Source organism: Bidens hawaiensis, unplaced genomic scaffold (genome assembly GCF_021521415.1).
Source record: "Bidens hawaiensis isolate Kalapana, Puna unplaced genomic scaffold, B.hawaiensis_p1.1 tig00037664_1, whole genome shotgun sequence".
Taxonomy (NCBI): Eukaryota; Viridiplantae; Streptophyta; class Magnoliopsida; order Asterales; family Asteraceae; genus Bidens; species Bidens hawaiensis.
In genome coordinates, this window is record NW_027505497.1 from 42043 (window position 1) to 49049 (window position 7007).

Sequence of the window (7007 nt, forward strand, 5' to 3'; positions counted from 1 at the left end):
AAATTTATTGTGTAATGAAGAACATATGTAACTTGAAGTTAGATGAACGATGCAGTCACTACGAATTGGATTTAAATGTGTGTTTATGATAACAGAAGTGTGAGGACCGTTCAGGATAAACGGATTATGCGAGCGAAGAGGGTAGTTTAGTAGGGTAAACTGTTGAACACACTGAGAAATTAATTGTGGCAAATGGGTTGTTGGTAGTCCCATGGTTTACAATGTGGTGTAAGTTATTTGCATTGTACGAACCTTTCAAGAACATTAAGGTTACATGACTGGCATGGAATGGTTAAAATCACTACATTGTAAGATAATTTGATAGTTAGAAAGAAAAAAAAAGGTGGCGGGTTTGTAATATTAAACATCATAGTGCAGACCACTTGCCATTATTATCACTTTTATTCAACAAACCAGGGGTTCGAATCAGGTCATGCTGTCATGCATAGATAAACAAAGGTGCATGCACAAGCAATCAAAAACTTTACGTTTAATGTATCTGCTAAACTAATGTAGCATTTGACAATAAAATTGTAATATAAATTAACTAAGTTGTTCATAATCAATGTGTAAATAATAAATACTCGAACACATCGGTTTATAAGCAAAAAGAAATGAAAAAAAAGGGGATTCACCATTAGGAACGGCTACTCATAAAATTTGTGTACCTGATTTGAATTTTTGAAAATTTATGATAAATACATGGTGTATCAATTTTTTTTTCTTAAATTATATGTGAACTGCTTGTTAACATGTAACCTCTACGAAATTTGCACCTAAGGTTTGGTTGATAAGGAAAATATTAAAAATACAAGTAACAAACACAAAATAGAATTGAAACAATACAGGTAATTAGTAAGATAGCAAGACATTACATTCATTAATATAACCTCAACGAACGGTATAATTTAAAATCAACTTTACACCTGACATGTCGTCTTTAGATATGGTGAGTGCGATCCTTGGTAGAAACATTCTTTTTCCTTGGTGTTCCCTGATAGCTATCTCAACGTTAATCACGTTACGCTTGAACGCTTTGCATATTAGCCTTGTCCCTTGCCTAGTCCGTTTGTTGGGACAAAGTTTCTTAGCAACATGATAGGACATTCGATCTTTAACTATAGTTTAGTTGTGTTTGTAGTGGGTGTCGTTATTGCTGAAAACCAACAATGTAATTTTTGTTAATAAAAACATACTATATAAATTTAGTTAAATCATATGAGTAGTGAAATATATTGTGGGTGTATCAGGGTCTGGTCCTTTTGGATGTTTTGATGTTGAATCCATTATTGGAGCAGAACTCGTGTTTATGTTGCTTGCTGGTGTATGAAATTTGCTTTTTTCATAGTGCATTCTTGGCGTGGGTTTTATTTTTTTCATTGGTGCCTTGATAAATGTGTGAATTAAAATGGTGTATGTACATATTTAAGATGAAGGTATCTTCTGAAGCTTTGTACTTACCATTAATTTCTGAGAGCATGGTTTGTTCATATGTTCCGTGGACTCGGACCGGCGATATCCTTTTCCCTGAACGTTGTGATGTAGTTTTAGTAACGTGATATATAAAAGTATATAGTAGTTGAAGAGCATGTTACATGTGTGTGGTGATCGGTGTTATGGTTAGGACCAAATTCATTAATTGGTGTATAGAGAACGCTTATATTAAATACCATGTAAATTTGTTGCATAAAACTAAGTATTTACCCACCATACTCGGTATTCACATATAATGCCAAAAATTATCGAAGAGGGTGGCCCGAATAATGGTACGTGTACATGTTTTCTTCGTGAAGTGCAGGAGAGGCGATTTTTGTTTCTAATGTCCTGAAAGTGTTGTATATATTACCTTGATTGGAATTACCAATGCGTATACTTTTTGTTAGAAGACTGGTAGATGGAACGTTAATTGCAAAGAGTGGCCTTGTGAAGCCAAAACTGTCAATGAATAGATGCATTAGTGGGTATTGATTAGTGAGTTGATGGAGGGTGGGTTTCATTTCGTGAATACTAATATAACTTGATGGGATATTAATTAATAGTAGTTTAAATTGATGAGTTATTAAATTTCACCTATAAATATTAAGTACTTGAAGTAAACATTTACATAACTTAGTAGTTTTTCTAAGGGACAATCACATACATCCCCATAAGGACTTGATACAATGTCATAATTATCAATTAAAAAATAATTGTATCAAAAATACCCATTTTCAAATTTATGAGATTTACAGTATTCCAACAGATTGCTCTAGGATATGTGAGCTTAGGCTATAAAATAAAGAAAGTAGGTATAAAATTCTAACTATTTTAACAAGTATATTTGGTATTAACTATTTTGATCGGCCAGATATGATGTTGCAATTTTGAAAGATATATATGAAATTGCCACTTTCTTGAATAAACACTTTTTAGGCGTGGGTTTGGGGCAAATAAATTGTTCTTGTTATCCAAAACTAATGACTTGATACCTGAATAATCATATAATTAACAAAAACCATAAAAACTAATCACAACCATTTCAATTCGTATTAATCAAAATAATTTGTTTAAATTATGAAAAAAAAAATATACAGAAAGAAGGTAAGTATAAAATTCAAATTATATTTAATAGGTATATTTGATATTAACTCTTTTGATTGGCCAAATATGGCGATCTGCAATTTTGAGAGGTATATATGAAATTTTCGCTTTTGAATAAACACTTTTTAGGCGTGAATTTGGACCAATAAATCGTTCTTGTTATCCAAAACTAATGACTTGACACCTGAATAATTATATAATTAACCAAAAACATAAAAAACTAATAACCATTTCAAGTCGCATTAATAAGAATATTTTGTTTAAATTATAATAAAAAATGTATAGAAAAGAAGGTAAATATAAAAATTCTAGTTATATTTAACAGATATATTTGATATTAACTGTTTTGATCGGCCAAATACGATGTTATGCTATTTTGCGAGGTATATATGAAATTGTCACTTTCTTGAGTAAACACTTTTTAGGCATGGGTTTTGGTCAGTTCAAACGACTCCTCACATCAATGAATACATTTATGGTCATAGAGGTTACAGTTGTCTATTCCTCAACAACAGCATAGTAAAAAAAAAACCTTTCGCTGCCCATATTCGTCAACAGATTCCTATGATAATTTAACAAAAAATGATGTTAAAATTGTAAATTTTATTCAAAATCAAGTATTTTGGTTGTTGGTTAAACATCTAAAGTCAAATCAAACCTGTTGGTCAAGTTTTTTTTTTATTATTATTTTCCTTCTTTTTCTTCTAAAGTGCAATAAATGAAAAACGATCATCATAACATGACCAATAAGAAAAATATCACAAACCTTGATCTTCATGTAATCACGACTAAGTGTGTATCTTCTAGCCCTTCAAACTTATATATCATATGTAGAGGCAATTATTTCAGTGATAATACATGCTTTTGTCAAATATCCAAATTACATTTACCATTTGTGACAACAATACAAAAAACTTTTATGGTCACAATTAAATATGTCATCCAATACATTTATAAGATTTAAAAAAAGAATAACAAAGTACTTGATTTTGAGCACGCATAACATCATCATCTGGGTTACTAGTATATTTATGAAAAATCCCCTCTTGATTGTCTCCCAAATTATACCTTCTACAACTAAAAGATATTCTACAAGTAATAATAAGAAGAGTCTTATAATACGCGAAAATGTACCAAATCACATGAACAACATTCAAAGAGATACAAATTATAGGTGTTCATGCTGCTAATTTCATAGAATGAAAACATCAGTATATTAGGAACAAATGCAATTATCATTCATCCTTGGAACATAAAAAAATCACCGTGCAATGTATATAACATTGATAAGAATTCCTCAAAAGTACCACACACACACACACACATATATATATAATTATGCTACATATGTAACTAATGTTAATTATGAGACTTTAAGATGCTAGTATTCTGGATAATAACTTATAATAATTATGATAATTATTTGAACCTCACTAAATGGTAAACCTTTGAGCTTCCTCAAACTAATTCTAACATGATGAGACTTTAAGGTGTGTATCTTCTAGCCCTTCCAAATTTTATATCATATATAGAGGCTATTATTTCAGTGATAGTACATGTTTTATCAAACATCCAAATTACATTTATCATTTGTGACAACAATAAAAAACTTTTAAGGTCACAATTACACATGCCATCCGACACATTTATAAGATTTAAAAAAATAATAACAAAGTACCTGACTTTGAGCACGAATAACATCATCATCTGGGTTACTGGTATGTTTATGAAAATTCCCCTCTTTAAATGTCTCCCAAATCATACCTCCTACAACTAAAAGATATTCTACAAGTATAAATAAGAAGAGACATTATAATACGCGAAAATCTACCAAATCACATTAACAACATTCAAATAGATACAAATTATAGGTGTTCATGCTGCTAATTTCATTGAATGTAAAACGTCAGTATATTGGGAAGCAAATGCAATTACCATTCATCCTTGGAACATAAACCAATCACCGTGCAATGAATATAACATTGATAAAAGTTCCTCAAAAGTACACACACACACACACACACACACACACACATATATATATATATATATATATATATATATATATAAATGATGCTACATAAGCAACTAGTGCTAACATTATTAGACTTTAAGATGTTAGTATTGTGGATAATAACATTTAATAGTTATCATAATTACTTGAACCCCACTAATGGTAAACCTTTGAGCTTTCTCCAACTTTATTAAGCTAAGGACGTAGGAGTAATTTTGTAAGTTGATGAAGCTTTATCAAGTTGCACCAGACGCTTTAAGAACGAATCCAAATGTTGACAAATTACTTTTCTTGCCCAATTATGTAATGACTATTTTGTCCTTGTCATGGAATTATGAAATTACCTTGGTGCTCATCACTCTTTCTTTATATATAATATAGATATATTAAACAAATAATTTTTTTAATAAATACGTCGTTATCAACAATCAGATTGATTTTAATATTCTAACGGAATAATATAAATAAAATGATGCGCACACACAACTATTACAACGAGTTCGAAAAAATAAAACAAAATGTAAAAATCTATCTAAACAGCAGCATCACCAACGTCATCGCATCTGTGTTTAGCACCTAACTTGTCTCATTGTCAAAACTCAGGTGTTGTACTCCGTACTCCTCACTACGCTAGCCAACGACCAAAACATCAATGACCCATGCCATCTAACGCTAGAGCTATAACATCCCTTGCTCTAAACTCTGGAACCGGGCCTCAGTGTTGATCCATATTTAGTCATCTTTGTTCACAAGTATTTTGTCCTTTCTAATAATCTAGGGACTAGAATTGTAATTATGGAAAGCCCATTTGCTAAAGTTTGTTTAGCGAATGGGGTTTTGGGTTTTGTACCCCGTACGCTGGAAATATCAACGTATCGGTTTAGTTTTGTAGAGGCCATTTTCTAAGGATGTATAGCGAATGGCGTAGCGTAAGAAGTCCATTCGTTAAGCCTGTTTAGTGAATGAACCAAGAACTATAAATAGCTTATAATTAGTGTTCTAGAAAACGAATTCAGTCATTTAATGTGAGATCAGTTTCCAAACTATGTCCAATTGTTATCTGAAAATACACACTAACACAAACTATACCCTAAATGATCTAAAACCGACTATAATCATAAGACTAGTTCCTGATATGAATGAATGATGACAAATCATGATTCCTCATGTGGTATTAGAGCTTATGAAGGCCCTGATTTGTTAATTGGCATATTCAATTAGGTTAATTCATGTTAATTGCGTAAATAGGTTATCGAACTTGTACGTACCTTAAATCTTTCAATTCAATCAAATTGACTAGTTATTAGTTGTGAAATGGATTAAGGATTGTTCGTATGGATGTTACTTGATCGAGTGTTGAATCAATTGAGGTTAATTGATCTGGTTTGGTTGTTTCGGTATTTAAATGTGTTTTGGCGGGATAGAACAGTGGTTTCTGTTATGGTTTTTGACATTGGAAAGTTAAAATTACGGTGTTATTGATTGTGGAATTGGTATGTTTTCGTGTGAGTTGATTCGGATTGTGAGTTGTTGTTTCAGGACCGGATTTTATGAAATAATTAGAATAATCAGACAATAATCACGAAACACATTATTGTTGATGATCTCTAATAAGAATGGCCGGTGTAATCAGCCATAAATAGAAAGTTGCTAATAGTAGTAAAAACATAGATGACAAACACAAGATAACTCAAAAAATATTTCCATTATATTAATTATCAAAAAGGTACAATGGAAACTTAGGGTTTCATGATCAAAATGTCAGATGCGGCTGCTAGGTCAGAGAATAATCATTACAGTTCTCAACATGTGTATTAGAGACGTGTCCCATCAATGAGACGTATCATTCCTTTTATAGGAACCCTAATCGTTACATAACATTCTGAAATAATTACAAGTGTCAAACACAGGTATTCGAGAAATTTTATTCCTTGGTTGAGTTGACATGGTTATCCTCGAGTGTTCTTGGAGCATTTCTTCGAGTAAACTTTACTTGGAATATTTTCTTAAGCGAACTTCAATCTTCATTATATGTCCAAACTTTGCTCGGACATATCCCACGAGCAAACTAGTTCATGATCGGATCTCTTCAATCTTTGACTAAGTCATATTTTGACAAATTAAGTATACTCGTGTACTGCATAATTTTTAATAACTCCCTTCAAGAATACTTGAGATCCTTCCTTATTATATCCTTGCTCGACCCACCAGGTTTACTCGTGAACTGGGTTTAAGCTTGTATGATCAAGTGTTTGCTCGGATGCGAATCTTACCTAAAATAAGAGAAACTTTTCTCGCAAAAAAGTAAGCAACCGGGGGAGTTCAGAAGTAATTCGTGCGCGTTTAAAGTAAAATGGGCATATCTGGGGCTAGAAAATGATTTACGGAACCCATAATATATGAATTTTGGGAT